Below are 16,866 nucleotides of genomic sequence, written 5' to 3' on the forward strand. Positions count from 1 at the left end.
TAGCAAAACTTTCTGTACACATACAACTTCAAACGTTTAGTTTTGTTTCTTAAGGCTATTTTTGTTTGAATATTTTAGAATGTGTTCGTGTTTTTTATTTCCTACTCTGGGTTTGCAAGAGGTGTGCTAAATTTAAAGTGTGCTGAACTTAAACCTTTATTTCTTATGACGCTGATGAGTAAAAGTTATTAATTGTCTTGCTCCGATTTGGATGTTTGCAACACAGTTTGCAACACAAGCTAGATTCTTTTGTCTTTTTCTAAGTTTTACTTTATAGAGCCTTTGCCTAATATTATTTTAGAAAAGTACTTTTTAAATTATTTTTATTATTTATATTTTATAGATGATTGGATTGTTGTTTAGTCTTTAAGTTGTGTTGGACTCTTTTGTGACCCTATGAACTGTAGCCCACCAGCTCCTCTGTCCATGGGATTTTCCAGGCAAGAATACTGGAATGGGTTGCCATTTCCTTCTCCAGGGGATGTTCCCTATTTGGGGATCAAACCCTCATCTCCTGCATTGGCAGGCAGATTCTTTACCACTGAGCCACTAGGGAAGCCCAGATGATCAGATAAGGCATTGAAATTTATTTCGCCCACTCTGCTTTGTTATGGAATGAACTGTGATCTAAATTATACTGCAGTCATCCTTTTAGGATTTGTCGGCCACCCAATTCCAGGCTCCTATTCCACTTTTGGAACTTTATTAGGGTATCTGTTTTTTACGTTTATCCTGTCTCCCTTTCTCTTTGGTAAGAGCACCACTCCTTAACTGCTCCTCTTTTACTCTGTGTGGTTCCACTGGAACTGCCAATCATGGTAACGCTGCCTCTGGCAGACGATATTAGTTGATGATCCAGACTAAGCTATGTGACCACATTTCTCATAACATGGTGATTCGTTCAAGGAGTAGGCACATCAACCAAACTGAAACAAAGTCTCTTCCCAGAATTTTCTGGAATACATCCAATTCTCATCTCTCTTTGGTGAAAAACCATAATAAGTAACTCAGGAGCTACCTGCATCTATGACTGACTGTACGCCCGATTAAAGGCTGATTCAAAAAGGAGGTAAAGATGTGGCGATGCTGAGCACAGATAATTATTTTAAGGAATTTTTTCTGTAAATGGAAGCAAAAGAATGAGGTGGCAGTTGAAGGAAATATGAAGCCAAGGGGGTAATGTTTTTAAAACTGTTGTTTGTTCATTAATAAGAATGACTCAACAGAGACAAAAAAAAATTTAATGTATAGAAAGACAGTGAGGTAACCATGGGAATAGCGGGGACTGGAATCCAGTGTGCCAGTGAAGGGGATGGTAGGCAGAGACTACCTCACTCACCATGAGTGAGGCAGCTCACTCATTGCAATAGAAGGAAAGGACGCATTCGGGAGCAGATGCAAGAAGGAGGGGCGTTGGATGGAGAGAGCTTCTGTTGCTGCTTATATTTGTCTGAGAGTAATGGTCAATGAAATAGGGGGGAGGTGATGGAGTTTCGTGAAAGAAATAGCCCTGGGAGAGTCAAATAAATAGACTAGGAAAATACAGAAGAATCGACAATCAGCAGTAAGAGTCAACTTAAAGTCTGATGTCAGCATAATCAATTTTTTTCTTGAGGTATATTTAGATTCTTAAGGGCAGAAACAGAGAAGGTAGAGACAGGACTATTCCTAGAGTAGGGATTTTTTAAAGGATGATATAATGGAAGCAATAAAAGGTTGAAAGAGGTAAGAGCGGATTTAAAGGAGTAATTATAATGCAGGACCACGGAATTTAAGTTAGGTAAGGAGAGAATGAGGGCCTGAGGGATGGAAATAAATAGTGAAAAGGCAATAGGGTCAGATGAACAAAGCGCCTGGTAGAGTGGAAGAATTTTTTGAGCTGAGGGCATGAGCTGGATATAGAAGTAAAACGCTTGACACTGAGATAATTGAGAGGAGGCAGTTATTATAAATGACAAGAACTAAGGATAACTGTGGGGCTTGTTGGCTGGAGTGGAGTGGCAGAAGAAAAGATCACTGGAGGTAAAGAGGTTGAGGAATAGAGGGTCCATGAGACTGGATGTACCAGCTGTGTGGATATTGAAATCACCAAGAATAATGACAGGAGAATGGGAGAGACAGACAGTAAACCTGGTGCTGAAATCTCAGAAGAATGTTTGGGAAAGACCAGGAGGTCAGGAGGAGACCACAGCAAGAGGTCTGGAGGTGAGCTTCAGAGCATGAGCTTCAGTGAAGCTGTTGGGGGAGGGCAAGAAGGAGACAATGCCTTGGAACACCTAGATCACCTTCTCACCCAGTGATGCATGAGGTAAAAGAAAACTGGCCACCACTCACGAGGGCTGCAGGGGATGCAGTATCCTCAGGGAACACTAGGTTTCCCTCAGAACTATTAATAGAAAGTGAAGGGGCTGTTCAGAGAAGAGTGTGGTTACAGAGGATTTTTCTGATGACAGAGCAGTGTAAGGATTTTTTTTAAAATAAATTTGTTATTTATTTATATTTTATTTTTGCCTGTGTTAGGTCTTTGTTGCTGCAGGATTTTTCATTTTTTCTCTAGTTGCAGTGAGCAGGGGCTCCCCTCTAGTTGAGGTGCTCGGTCTTCTCATGGCAGCAGCTTTTCTTCTTGCAGAGCACAGGCTCTATGGCATGTGGGCTCAGTAGTTGCAGTTCTCAGGCTCTAGAGTACAGGCTCAATAGTTTTGACACATGGGCTTAGTTGCTCTGTAGCACGTGGGGTCTTCCCATGACCAAGGATCAAACTCCTGGCTTCCTGCATTGGTAGGCGAATTCTTTACCATTGAGCCACCAGGGAAGCCCATGGATAAGAATTTAAGTGATGAAATTTGACCTGGGAAGCTTGCAGATTTCGATCGACCTCACTGAGATTAACATCTAAGACAATATGGAGTACCCTGGTGACTGCTTCAATGCTTCAATGGGGTGTGTGTGTGTGTGTGTGTGTGTGTGTGTGTGTGTGTAATTATGTCTAATTATTCTTAGAACTTGACTCAGGCAATTCTCAGGTGAAAATAGACAGGAATTAAATCCATCGGAATCCAGTTGATCCAGTAATGCTGTTCATCCTTCTTCCTTAATAACTCCATGTTGGCCCCCTTTCCAATGCCGACTGATTCTGTCCTGCCTTAGTTTCTCATTAGTACTTCCTTGGATTATTACGATTGCCTCCTAACTGGTCTCCCTCATCCATCTCACCTCTCTCCAATCTGTTCTCCTCGTTTCTGCCAGAGTGCTCTTTCTAAATCATTATTTTAACCAGGCACCATCTCTGCTCAGCACGGATGGCGGTCCTAATGCTTCATGATCAGATCCAAACTTAGCATGGAAAGAGCCCTCAAAGCACTGCCCTGCAGCCCCAAAGGCCCATCTCCCCCACAAGCTCTGCTTTTTCCCTTACAAGCTCTGCTTTTTCCCTTTGTCGCAATGCTCCCTCCGTCTCTTTTTCACTTGATTATCTTACACCCATTCTTTTAAGACATGATTCAAATCTTTGGAAGAATATACAAGAAATTGGCAGCCCTGATTGTGTTGGAGGAGAGAAACTAGGCTGGTGAAGGGAAGATACAGGGAAACTTTTCACAGCATGCCTTTTTATACATTTTGAATTTTATATTATATGGATGCATTGCTACATCTTCAAAAGTAAAGGGAATTTAATGAGGGGGTGGGAGGGAGGCTCAAGGGAGAGGGGACATGTGTATACTTTGGGTAATTTGAGTTGTATGGCAGAAACCAACACAACTTTGCAATTATCCTCCAATTAAAAATAAATTAAAAGAAGAAAAATAACTAAAAGGAAGGAAAATTAAAAAAAAATTAAAGCCTGAGATGGACCCAAAAAAGAGATACATTTCCGAGTTTGGTTCTGCATGTAGTCTTCATTAACTTGACACCTCCCTCCACTGAGCCATCACTATCTATGCCTTTCCACACTCTTCTGTTATTGCGTTTATCAGTCTGTGTTGTAATTATCTGTAAACAAATTAACAGTCTCAATGTCCTCATAGCCTGGAAGCACCTTGAGGGAAGGGACTTACTTTGTCTCATTCACCTTTGAATCTAGTACATGGCAGGTGCTCAGTAAAAGCTTGTTAAATTAATGAATGAAAAAAATCTTCTGCACAGAAAAGGAACGAAAAATAAGAAATCCCACTTCTTTTACACATGAACAAAATGAAGCCCAGAGAAGATTTATTGAGGATTAGTAGCAGAATAAAATGAGAATCCATGCTTTCTAGAGTCCAAGTTTGGTACTAGAATAAGTTATAAGACTTTCACTTTGAGATAGTAGATGTGATGTGGATCATACCTACTCATTTCGACCTGAGTCCCTGGATTTTCAGGAAATTTCTGATTTCCAGTAAGCTGCCTGTTTAACCTTCAAAGGATACTTTCACATATCAGATCATGGGTCCTAAATTTGGGTTTGGAAAATATTTAGCCTAAGGAGCTCATAGACTAGGCTTATATTGACAGAAAAATCACAGGAAAATCTTCTGGCACATTTATCTTAAAAGCTATATTTTGTTTTATTGTTTTCCTAAAACATACGCAACATGGTGGAAATAGTTACCCACAGTAGCCCTCTTCAGAGATGCTAGACTAGCACACGAAAAGTACCCGTGACAACTCAAAGTGGTGTATTCAGTTCTCATTTGCTAGCATTTGCTGAATATCCAGGGCAAAGAGCAGTGACTAAGGGCATTTTATTTTACACAGCAACCATGTTTTTAATATGTAAAATGGTACTGTTAATGATTACTTGGACCAAATTTTAAGTAACCTGGGGGAGATCTTTTGTGGCTTCAAGATCAGTGGTCTTGAAACTTTCTGCTCACATACCTCCCTGAAAGAATTTTGAATAATTTGCATCCTTCCTGTATTTTTATGTTGCCACCTGTAATTTTTCAATGTACGTTTGCAGAGCATCATTTCCAGCATATTGCATGCAATTCATGATATTTTAAAATAAAGCTGTCAGATCACTCTTTTAAAGTTACCAGAAAGAGTCTAAATCCCATAGTACTTTTTTTATGTAACATTATTCATTTTAAATATGTGACCTAGCTATTCTTTAACAGCCAGAAAATTTACATTGTTTCTTCTTCTTCTTGAACTCATGTTTTCATTTCCATATTTCCATTGCTCCCACAGACTGCTATTTTATTGCATATTTTCATACTTGAAAAATTTGTATTGATGACTGCATCATTTTTTACAACTAAATATTTACATAATTTTGCTTTCTGGTAACTCTAAGGTCCTAGTTTTGTCTCTGGATGGAGTTGTTACTAAAATTGTTAGCAGTACACAACTGATCAAACATGGCTATATTACAAATTGGTAACTATTTTTAAGCATAAAAATAAAACATATCTGTTAACAAAATGGAAGTGGCTTTTTTCCCCAGTGGATTTGGGAATGAGTATTACAGAGTAATATTGAGTTTCTCCCCAACTCTAATCATGAGTCTGATACTGTTCTTATAGATATAATTGCTGAAGTAGTTTGTACACAGAAGTAAGTAGATGGGAGCTGAAGGGATTTGCTGTAGCCCTGTTACTCAGTTCCTTGAACTGCTTTCAACTATATGCCAAAAACCATGTGATGATCTGTTCTTGAAGTTATTTTTTTTCCTACTGGTTGTCAAATAACCCTTTATTGAATTATGTTCCTTTGCAGTTCTTAACTAGCTGGGCATTCCACCATGCCACTGTTGTCATTTATCTATGATGTCATGAGGATGACCGCCATCCACATCAGAGCCCACAGACCTGGCAGTCCCCAGGATCTCTTTAATGGTTCCAGAGTATTCTGTAGCTAAAGATTGGTGTTGCATCTGCTGGGCAATGTGGATGACCTCATCAAAAGTGATGTTTCCACTGTGCTTAATATTTTTCTGCTTCCTTCTGTCTTTTGGTTGCTCCTTAAAGGCTTTGATGGTCAGGATAGACACAGAAGGTACCACCTCAATCTGGGCCTGTCTGTTCTGAACGATTGGTTTCACTGTAGTCCTCAGACCCTTCCAATCACCAGCTGCCTTTGCAATGTTATCACCAACCTCTTTTGGAGACAGACCCAGGGGGCTGAGCTTGGGGGCCAGGACAGACGTGGCACAGACTTCCCCATGGGTGCCCCTCAGATATATAACTTTGTCTCCTTAGAGTCTAACTTAGGCGACATGATGAGGCAGGTGGTGTCAGATAAACCTGGATTTCAGAGGATTGAAGAAAATTGCACCTTGGCCTCCTTCAAGCTGAAATCTGAACTAAAGCCATTTAAATTATTTTTAGTGCTCTAGCAGGTGACACTTTTGTTCTCCAGTCATCATAGTCATTCCCTTTCTCAACACTCACACAGGCTTCTAATTTTCCATGTTTTGTGCAACTGAGGTCAATGCACCACAGTATGATGTGGAATTTGTGAGAAGAAAGACTTTCTTACGTTAAATAGGAAAATGGAAATTGTTGAAAAAAAAAAAAGAGGGGGTATGGAAAAGAGATTGCAAGCATGTTTTCAGGCAGATAAATTTTAGGAAAGTATAGGAATAAAAGTTGAGGGACTTCTCAGGTGGTCCAGTGGCTAAGACTCTGTGCTCCCAATGCAGGGGGCCTGGGTTCAGTTCCTGGTGCAGCAGATAAATAAACAAATATTTTTTAAAAAAGTAATGAAAGTTAAGAATGTGGAATTGAGCCCCTTAAAACTATCCATGCTCTGTACTACTGGAGAGTCTTCATATACATGGGCAGGTATGGTTATCCTGGTTTGAAGACTTCTATTCACTAGTCAGCAGGCATTTGAACAAAAATGATTGGAGAATGAGAGGTTAAGGCAGTCCTAAATATTGGGTATGACATGGTGGTTATGACAAGAGCTCTGTAAACCCTAACTCTGAAATTTCCTAGCAGGGTATTCTTGGGCAAATTAACCTCTGCTTTCTTAATTACTAATTTAGAAATAAAGGCAATAATGATACCTACCTCATAGGGTTGTATTAATTTGAAGAATTAATATGTAAGCACTTAGAATACTGTTTGACAAATAATAATTAGTCAATAAATCATTGACATTCATACTAGGAAATGATTATACATGACTATAAATGAGTTTCATACAACTGAGTCCTAAATAAATTAAAATTCCATATATAGTTTGCTCTTAGCAAAGCTAATCATTTAATTTGTAAATTAAATGAAAAGTACAAGTATGAGGCAAAGCCAGGTTCCTTGCCCAGAGTTTGCAGGCTTATGCTACCTCTTGAGAAAACAACAAAAATAAAAGAAACAAAAGGTATATGAGTTATAAAGTTATTCTTTCTAGATCAAACCATAGCCTATGTTAGGTAAAATTTATCATCTGCTTATTTTGAAGTGGCAAGAAAAATGTTTGATGTGCTCTTTCCCCATCTTTTATAACCACAGAAAGTCCCATTATTTCCATTTAGGATATCTTCCCCCACACATACACTATTACTAAATATACCATCCAACTTCTGGTGCTTAGAAGTTCAGGGGTTTTGCCTTGCTACTATCACATGGGGCTTCAGGAGATCATACTCAACAGTCTTTGTTAAATGAAAACTAGAGATTTTTTTCAATATTACTTTATTTCTCCTGTATTTCTAATTGTCCTCACCTCCACCCCATTCTAAATTTGAGTTTTAAGTTTGATAGCATATACCATAAGTTATGAAAAAACACAACAAAGAGCTTGAAAACCCTCATTTGAATAACAGTGACTTCAGGAACAGCTGCTAAGATAAAATAAATCCAAGAGAGCTCAGCAACCAGAACGCAATAGCTTTTCTTTTTAAAGGGACAGGCAGATTCACTCACTATCGAAGCCTTAAGCAGTTACTTTATGTCAATACTATATTTTAATTGATACCTGAGTTTTTCAACTCTGAATTTTTATGGGGTGTTTTATCCCATATACAGAGGATTCTCTTCCACCGTATTTCAATTTGAACAATTATTTGATGACATCATTGATAGAGGTTTACAAAGCAGAAAATAAAATCCACCAGGAATCAAGCTTTCAGATTTCTTCTTCACTGAGAATGTAGAAACAAAACAAAATAAAACAAAACTTTACCTAGTGAAATAGAAATAATGAGATCAAATGGAAATTTATTACTAAGACAAAAGTGCATTGCCAGTTGCAGAATAAAAAGATAAAAAGTGTTTTGTTGATTGCAACATCTCTGTTTTCTGTACTGCGATTCATATTACAGAAACTCTTTATTAAAGTAGTACACAAAAGTCTGGATTTTAAATAAGTTAAGTGAAGGGACTTCCCTGATGGTCCAGTGGTTAAGACTCCATACTTTTCATTACACAGGGAGTGCATGGGTTCCATTTTTGTTGGGGAACTAGGATTCCCCACGCCAAATGCTGTGGCCAAAAAACAGAGAAAAAAAAAAAACCCCAACAAATTGAGCTTAAGAAATAAGGATAAGTAGAACTCTCTTAAGAAAATCCAACATATTAAAAAATAATCTTATAGACTGGATGAATAATAAGGAGATTATTTTTTCTACAAAAGTTTCATTCATTATGCAAATAGATTTATTTTAATTTTAAATATCTAGCTTCACTAGTACATCTAGATTATTTACATATGACTTTTGTTGGAATATATATATAACATAAAGACTAGCCAGAAGACATTGAGCCGAAGCCTAAAATTTTCAGAATAGCAAATTATTTCATGCAAAGTTGTATTTATCAATGTGTCTTAATTTTTCTGACCTAGTTTAATCAGTAAAGAAAAAAATAAAATTTAGAAAAATGTTAATATCCAAGATACATAATTATAGTTCAAAGAAAAGACACAGTCCCACATGTTCCTGCTTCTTCTTTAATTATTTCATTCAGCCCTCTGTAAATAACTCCTATACTTCATTTTTCATTGACTTTTTTGCTCACTTGACTATTTCCACATGTGGCAGTTGAATATATCTGTACCAATAAAATGAAATATCACACCCTCAGATCATTTCATGAAAGTTCTTTTCTCAATGTATTGTATTTGGCTGCAATTATCAAACAACCTAACTAGAAGTGAAGTAGACCATGAGGCATTTATTGTTTACTAAACAGAATGCCCAGAGGAAGAAAACCCCAGGTGCATTTGGGAGCTCAGTGATGTCAACATGGACCCAAGTGGGCTAGACAGTATTTCAGTCCAGGCAGTCGGACTCAAGTGTCAATGGATCATTCTGTCTTCCTGGGAAACTCTGAGTTCTTGTAGTGAAAGAAGAAGAAAGAAGGCATTGTTCATTTCTCAGTCGTATCTGACTGTTTGCTACCCCATGGACTGTAGACCACCAGGCTCCTCTGTCCATGGGATTCTCTAGGCAAGAATACTGAAGTGGGTTGCCATTTCCTCTTCCAGGGGATCTTCCTGACCCAGGGATCAAACCTGGGTCTCCTGCATTGCAGGGAGATTCTTTACCATCTGAGCTACCAGGGAAGCCCTCTTGTAGTGAGCAGGGATTTAAAATCTCTCAGTCTCTGACATGGTAATCATTGAATAAGTATTCATTAAACAGTTAAGGAAATTTTAAAATAAGAGCAGGAAAACTAAGACTGTGTGAAATAAAAGGGTGCTCTGGTGCTGAATTATGTCACAACTATTCAAGTTAAGGCTGGATCTTTGTGCTACGTCGTTTTTAAATAGATTTCAGTATAACTAAAAAACATTTTGGGTCATTTAAAGTCTTCCTACTTCCTTGGAGTCTCTTTTGTTGTCCTCTCAATGCTTAGTGTTTCAATTTACAAGTTTAGAAATGTAGACTGAGCCAAATTGCTCTGTATGAGAAAGGTTTGGAGGTCACTCGTCAGCAAGGTAAGCTGTGTGCAGTGTTTCTGGGCATGTATGTTTTGCATGTGCACTCACTGCATTTCCTAAGGGAGGGATACTTCTCTTTTGGAAATACAGGGTTTGAGAACTACTCTGCTGCTGCTGCTAAGTCGCTTCAGTCATGTCCGACTCTGTGCGACCCCATAGACGGCAGCCCACCAGGCTCCCCCGTCCCTGGGATTCTCCAGGCAAGAACACTGGAGTGGGTTGCCATTTCCTTCTCCAGTGCATGAAAGGGAAAAGTGGAGGTGAAGTCGCTCAGTCGTGTCCAACTCTTAGCGACCCCATGGACTGTAGCCTACCAGGCTCCTCTGTCCATGGGATTTTCCAGGCAAGAGTACTGGAGTGGGGTGCCATTGCCTTCTCTGTGAGAACTACTCTGGCGGGTACCTAATTAGTTTTCTATGATAGTACCTTATTAACTGTTGGAATGATTTATGCAAAATCAAATTTTACATGACATATTTTAAACTTAATAAATCAATTTTAGGACAAATAGAAAGTTGAAAATTGGAGTTAGAGCTTGGTAAAAATCACTAGGCTCAAAAACAAACAAATGAACAACAAACAACAAAACCCTTAACAAATGAAAAAAAAATCCACTTTCAAAAGAAATGATAGAGCAAAACATTCAGCACACCAGACAAAAATCTAAAGCACTAAGAGTGAAATTCCTAGAAGATGATCGAGCATTTTGTCTGCTGTTCTGTGTGTTCGTGTGCGGTGGTGGGGCGGGATGGGAGTAGGATAGTGACAAGCAGCAGGATGGGTAATGGATAGTTTTCTGAGAATCTTCACCTGGGTGGAGATGAGAAGAAGAGGGAACTATAGCGGTCTGCTCTTTCTGCAAACTCAGCCAGCACTTTATAAATGGCACAGGACTCGTGTTTCAAGCTAAACTATTACTGGCCTAAATCCAATGGGATTGGCCAGAAATGAATCATCTTTGGAAATGCAGATGATGCAGAGACTCACTCAGGAGCTAGAGGAGCCAAGCACAGCTAAGAGTAAGGCCACCCTTTAGACCAGGAAGCAGAACTAATAATGGTCTGGCCTCTGCCTACTGTCACGCTTGCACAATCAAGATTGTCCCAAGGCCCTAGTCCCTTTCCCTCTCCTCCATGGAGGACTTCCTGGCCACTCTAGCCCACAGTGAGGACTCTGAAGTCTCAACGCCTTTGGAATTTGTCCTATATTTTGTAGCTAATTACAAACAGCTTAAGTTGATCTTGTGAATAAAATGAGGTTATGGATATGAAAGATATCCATATCTTTCATATGGATGAAGATATCCATATCTTTCATATGGATGTTAGATTCTGCCCTTACTAACAAGAATCTAACAAGACTTTGTTTTTCCACTCTGTCACCCCTCGAAAGACAGTTCTGGCCAGGGCACAGAAGTAATGAAAGTGGGGCCGTTAAGGAGAGGTGACTCAGCCCTTCTTTTCATCTGTTATAGCACACAGGCCCTGACAAGCAATGTTCCTCACTAGATCCAGAAACTGTTGCTGCTATTGAAATAATCCAGATGGTACAAATTACACCAGAAAGCCTTTATAAGTTGGCCCATTATTATCCAGATTTGAAGATACATGTTATTAGAAGCAATGTGACCTGAATCCTTGCTGGGGTATTTGAAAAACTGGTTTCTGAAGAACAAAAATCAGTAAATATGGAGTGGATTATTAATTTACTATATGTGTTAAAAATCGGAGCCTGTTTATTTCAGCAAAATTAAAATACTCTAAAATTATAATAATACATACTTATAAAAATTCATATATCACAGGCGTTAATATAATGTAAAGCAATTTCACTTTTAACAGTATGGTTAGTAACCGTCCAGTGAAGGCATGAAGAGGTCGGGGCTACAGAGGCAAATATGATCAACAAGGTCCCTGCCTTCATGGGGTTTACATTCTAGTGGGAGGAAACAAGACAATCAGCAAGCTAATAAGTAGACAAACCCGACATGGGATATATGGAAGTGGGATTTTAATGATGGGAAAAAAAGTCAGTGTTGAACTCTTGTTGGAAGAACCTTCCAGCAGACTGAATTGCAGGTTCAAAGGGCCAGACAAGAAAAAAGGGGGCTGCTACATATAGTATACCACTTTAGTATACCAAAGCGAGCATTCCAAGAGGAGTATAGGGGTCAGATCATGCAAGATCTGGGTAGGAAGGTCAATTTCACCTAAACACTATGAAAGGCCATGAAAGATTCTTAATTGAAGGGGAGGGCAGCAGAGAGGATCTGATTTTTAGTTTTGAAAAAAAAGTAAGAGGAAGAATGGAAGTCTGCAGACCAGACATGTTGGAAGAGACTCACTCACACATACACTGAAACATATAGAGTTTAAAATATATGTACACTCTTCCTGAAACTTGGTACTAGTGTTATTTTTAGAACTCCTCTTTGAAATTATGTTCACAGTCACTTTACTGTCTTAGAAAATCAAACACATTTTGTTTTTTGACCTTTCCCTATCCACCCAAATGCAGTAACTTAGTTGGAAAACACAGGTTTTGGCATTTTTAACATGACTCCAGAATGTGTTCATCAGATTTGGCTCTGAATAACTTTTGGATCAATCCAAAAATCAGATTTATTCTCAAAGAAAGAATTCTTTTCAAAAATTCCGTGTCTACAAATGCAATACTTTTAAGCAACATCATAGGAACGTGTATATACCTGGCCAAGGTTTTATTTGAAATGAAAAACATCCATTTAAAGTTATATTTATTCACCGATAATTACTGAGCACTAATCACTAAGTACCAGGCACTGTTTTAGGCACTGGGCATACATTAGTGAGGGCTTCCCAGGTGGCTCAGTGGTAGTAAAGAATCCTCCTGCCAATGCAGGAGATGAGACTCAGGTTCGATCCCTGGGTCAGGAAGATCCTCTGAAAAAGGAAATGGCAACCCACTCCAGTATTCTTGCCTGGAAAATTACATGGACAGAGGAACCTGGTGGGCTACAGTTCATGGGGTCACAAAGAGTTGGAAGCAACTGAGCACACATACAGCCGTGAACAATGAGACAAAATCTGTCCCTGCTGGGCTTACATTCTAGTAAAGGGAGATGAACCAAACAAACAACAAATAAAACTAAGTGAACTCTGTATTGTGGTTGAAGATTATATAAGAGCAAGGTATGAGACTTTTAGGAAGCTGGGGGAGGGGGTTCGAATTTTAAATAATGTTGTTAGGTCGGGCCTCACAAAGAGGGTGACTTTGGTTAGATTTGAAAGGGCAGAGATAAGTAATATAGACGTTAAGGAAACTTCAAACAGACAAACAGTGCAAAGGTTCTGAGGTAGGAAAGTCCTGGCAAGGACGAGGAGCACTGGGGTGGCTAACGGTTGAGTAAGTGAGAGAGTTGTAGGCTACGAGGTCAGAGAGGTAAGGAGATGGAGGGCAAGTGATAAGAAACTGGTAGCCCTGGAACGAAATTTGACTTTAACACTGACTGAAGGGAAACAAAGCAGAAAAGTGGCATGACATACTACTCTGACCACTGTGATACAGACTCCAGAGGAGCAAGGATGGAAGTTTTTATGTTTTTTGGAAAACAACACCACTTGATAATCAATCTCCTAATTTTGCCAGCAAAGGGGAAAGTAACCACAGTTAAACATTAAGAAACATTCCAGATCATGTCTTTCCCCTTTGTTTCCTTTAGAGCAAAGTCCTATTAGGCCCAATTCCTTTGTACCTGGGCCCAAAGTGTCCTTAGACCATTTTCAGGCCACAGCCAAGTTCTTTATCTTTATCCTGTACATTAGCCAGGATCTTCTTGGCTACAAGAAACTGCATCCCATGATTGCTCAATTCCTTCGGCTGTGTCCGATTCTTTGTGACCCTACAGACTGTAGGCTCCTCTGTCCATGGGATTCTCCAGGCAAGAATACTGGAGTGGGTTGCCATGCCTTCCTCCAGATCTTCCCAATCCAGGGATCGAACCTGTATTTCCTGCATCTCCTGTGTTGCAGAGAGATTCTTTACCACTGAGCCACCAGAGAAGCCCCAAGGAACTGCATACTTGACCCAAAATGGCTTAGACATCAGGCCACTTACTATCTCATATGTGAGTAGTCATGAGGTATGCAGAGCCAGGGTAGGTTAACTTAGCCACTTAGTGGTTCTAGGTTACCATTCCTATATTTTCCTGACTCATTGTTCCAGGATGTGCCACCATAGGTTGAAATGTATCTTGCTAACTGGAAGATGGCCAAGGCAAAAAGTAAGGCAAAAACTTCTTAGGGGCTCTCAGAAATAAAACCCTCCCCCTGGAGTCCCTTTCCTCCACCTTCCCATTATGTTCACACCACATACTAAGTTCCTCAAACAGTCATTGACAAAGGGAGACAGAGAAGCAAGACCTGTCTAGACTGGTGGCTTTCAGAGCATTAATCTGAGGAAGGGGAGAGGGTGTTAAGAGCTGATTCCCAAGACCCTTTCAGGGAGTCTGCAAGGTCAAAACTATTTTATTATAATACTAAAATGCTATTTGCCTTTTTTTTTAACTCCCATTCTGAGGGTACAATGGAGTTTTCCAGGGGCCACCTGAAATAGTGCAACGGATTGAATGCAACAGATTTGAAAATCCAGTTTTCTTCCATTAGGCTGGATATTTAGATATTTGCAAATTTTTAAAGTAACATCACTCTTGCTACTACTTTAGGGGGAAATATGGTTATTTTCCATTAAAATGTCCTATTTATAAGACATAATTATTTTTTAGATAAATATTTTTAGATTTCTCAGTTTTAATTTTAGTATAGTAAATATTAATACACATAACTCACATAAACAAAAGCTTTTGGGGGCCCTCAATAACTTTTAGGAGTGGAAAGTGGGTCTCTAGAGCAAGACAGTAAAGCGCTGGTTTAATTTGACAGGTCTGATTCACCCTTGCGGCCGGGGGCAGAGCCGGAACTTTTCCTAACTCACCACCTCCTGACCTGAGCCTTCTTAAAATCCTACTCTGTAAATCGTTAGGCCACAACAGGAAGTCGCAGACACAGCTTATTGAATTAACCGATCTCCATGCTTCTAGCTAATCGGAGAGTAAGCTCTTGCTTTTTGACAGTGAGGTAGTTAAATGGTCAAAATGAAGCTGGAAGTGTTACTTCAAAGACAAATGTCACACGAACTTGCTTCTTAAGATGGGAAGGGGTGTGGGGTTTTGAGGGGTGGACAGTTGAAATTTCAGAACTCTTTTCGGGAGCAGGGGTAACCCCCCTCTAGTCTCATCAGTTGTCTGGGTTAGCAATTAAAGTCATTATTGGTAATAATTGGCTTTCCTCACCACCAGCCTGCACTGTGGCGTCTTTCTTTATAAGGAGGGCCCTAACTGGCTATTCATTCGGCTGTCATTCACCTATGCTTACCTGCATCAGTCCTGGCCTCCCGATAGCTTATGCCAAAGGCAACAGGATGGTTACCTTGGATTTCTGAAGTTGTCGCCAGGGCATGTTCCTTTTCTCGCCTTGATCTTTCATCCAGGATTGGGGCTGGATATATGTGTGTGAACTGGAAGAAGGCACTCCTTTCTCCCTTGTTCTTCAGTTTTAACAATTCTTGTCCTCTCATTGTATTTTGGTTTCAAAGTGCTCTCAGGATCCTCCTTAAAATTCCGAACCTGTTTTAACTATGAGTAAATTTCTTGGCTTCACTTAAAGAAAAAAATCTATCCAAGTATGCCTTTGTTTTTATAACTCAACTCATATGCCTGCGATTTCTCCATATGATCTCCTTCCTTTTCCTGGCCTCTCATCTTCGCTGGAGAATTTAGGAGGCCACGGAACAGGGGAGGAGCCGCCATGACCCCGGCTAAGGGAGTAGCGGGCATACATTTTCTTTGCGCATATTTTGATCAGTGGGTGTGGGGCAGTTTGCATAAACTTCTAATTCACGAGTGGCTTTTCTTAGACTTCCCTAAGTCTTCCGCCTAGGTCCAACTCTTGCCCTAAATTTACATGAACTTTTCTCTCTGGCATCCTCAACTCCCAGCGCTTGAACCTCCCTTCCCCTGGGCCTGACCTAATTCTGGGTGCCGGTTGTTGTCTGGTTTATTTCCCCACTTTTTCAAGCACACAGAGCTTTACTGAACGCTTCACTTTTGCTCCTAGGGTGGGTGCTGGGGTTCACAGGGGCTCGGGACGTGTGCTTTGAAGCAGCCACGACCCCGCCACCCGCCCCTAGCCCCATGAAGCCCGGGGCCCCGAGCTCCGCGAGCGTGAGGAGGGGGGTGGAGAGCAGGACCCGGCAGGGTGAATCACAGGGCGTAACAGGTGCCGCAGTCGCAGCTGCGACCGCATCCCGCTCGGGCTCTAGGGATGAGGTTTTCTTTTTCTCCGGGGTTTTTTTGGAGGTGCCACCGGACCAATGCAGGCCGCTGTTGTTCATCGCCTAGCAACTAGCGGAGCCAATGGGAAGCGGCTAGGCCTTGCGAACCTGCGGAGCAGGGGAGGTGGCCGCGAGGGGTGGAGCGGAGTCCGGCCGGGGGCGGGGAAGGCGGGAGCCGGAGGTGGAGGCGGGGCCGTCGGCCCGGGCTCAGCGTGCAGCCGCGCCTGTACGGGCCCTTCAGGTTTAAGACTCTGAGCGGTGCTTCCCCGCCACAGCCGGGGGCCGTGAAGGTGAGAGCCTCACCCCGCGCTGGGATTGTGACGCGCCCGCCTGGGGAGGGGCGACGGCGCCTGCCGGGACTGGGGCGGGCGGGCGGGCGGGGCGCGGGCGCCGGCCGGGGTCGGAAGGGCGGGCGCGGAGGTGAGCGCCGGCACCTGGCGCGGCGCCCCGCTTCTCTGAGGAGGCTCGGCGCGGCCGTTGGGGCCGTTGGAGGCGGCGGGCGAGCGTTGACCCCCGGCTGCACCTGGAGGAGGAGGTGGGAGGTAGGTGCCGACTCCAGGACCCCTCTCGCTGATCGTCGCAGAGCGGAGCCCCAAACCCTCTGCGGGATGGAGAGAGGGTGGCGCC

General features: G+C 41.3%; 1 protein-coding gene, 1 long non-coding RNA gene and 1 pseudogene across 53 annotated transcripts in view; 1 reads left to right on the top strand and 2 right to left on the bottom strand.

Annotated features, from left to right (window-relative positions):
• Window positions 1-5,703: 5,703 nt before the first annotated feature.
• Window positions 5,704-6,296, bottom strand: LOC145505269 (large ribosomal subunit protein uL11 pseudogene; annotated as a pseudogene).
• A 1,559-nt stretch (window positions 6,297-7,855) lies between these two features.
• Window positions 7,856-16,512, bottom strand: LOC145506150 (uncharacterized). 3 transcript variants are annotated; one of them, XR_014053576.1, is made up of 3 exons: window positions 16,348-16,512; window positions 15,282-15,532; window positions 7,856-8,071 (listed from the first exon to the last, which is right to left on the bottom strand). It is a non-coding gene; the product is annotated as an uncharacterized LOC145506150 (long non-coding RNA). The 3 variants fall into 3 exon arrangements; XR_014053574.1 differs by having other exon boundaries at window positions 15,282-15,541; XR_014053575.1 differs by lacking the exon at window positions 16,348-16,512 and adding an exon at window positions 15,934-16,249 and having other exon boundaries at window positions 15,282-15,541.
• Window positions 16,429-16,866, top strand: part of SSX2IP (SSX family member 2 interacting protein) — a 56,448-nt gene continuing 56,010 nt past the window's right edge. For 31 of the 50 annotated variants that reach the window (XM_081490069.1, XM_081490086.1, XM_081490077.1 and 28 more), the window contains exon 1: window positions 16,610-16,781. The gene's annotated coding sequence lies outside the window, so the exon portion shown is untranslated. Of the gene's footprint in view, window positions 16,530-16,609; window positions 16,782-16,866 lie in introns of those variants that run through there. The other 19 variants (XM_081490070.1, XM_081490068.1, XM_081490085.1 and 16 more) reach the window with 1 other exon arrangement.

The sequence above is a fragment of the Giraffa tippelskirchi genome, chromosome 5, assembly GCF_054371585.1.
Source record: "Giraffa tippelskirchi isolate mGirTip1 chromosome 5, T2T-mGirTip1v1.2.pri, whole genome shotgun sequence".
NCBI classification, from domain to species: Eukaryota; Metazoa; Chordata; class Mammalia; order Artiodactyla; family Giraffidae; genus Giraffa; species Giraffa tippelskirchi.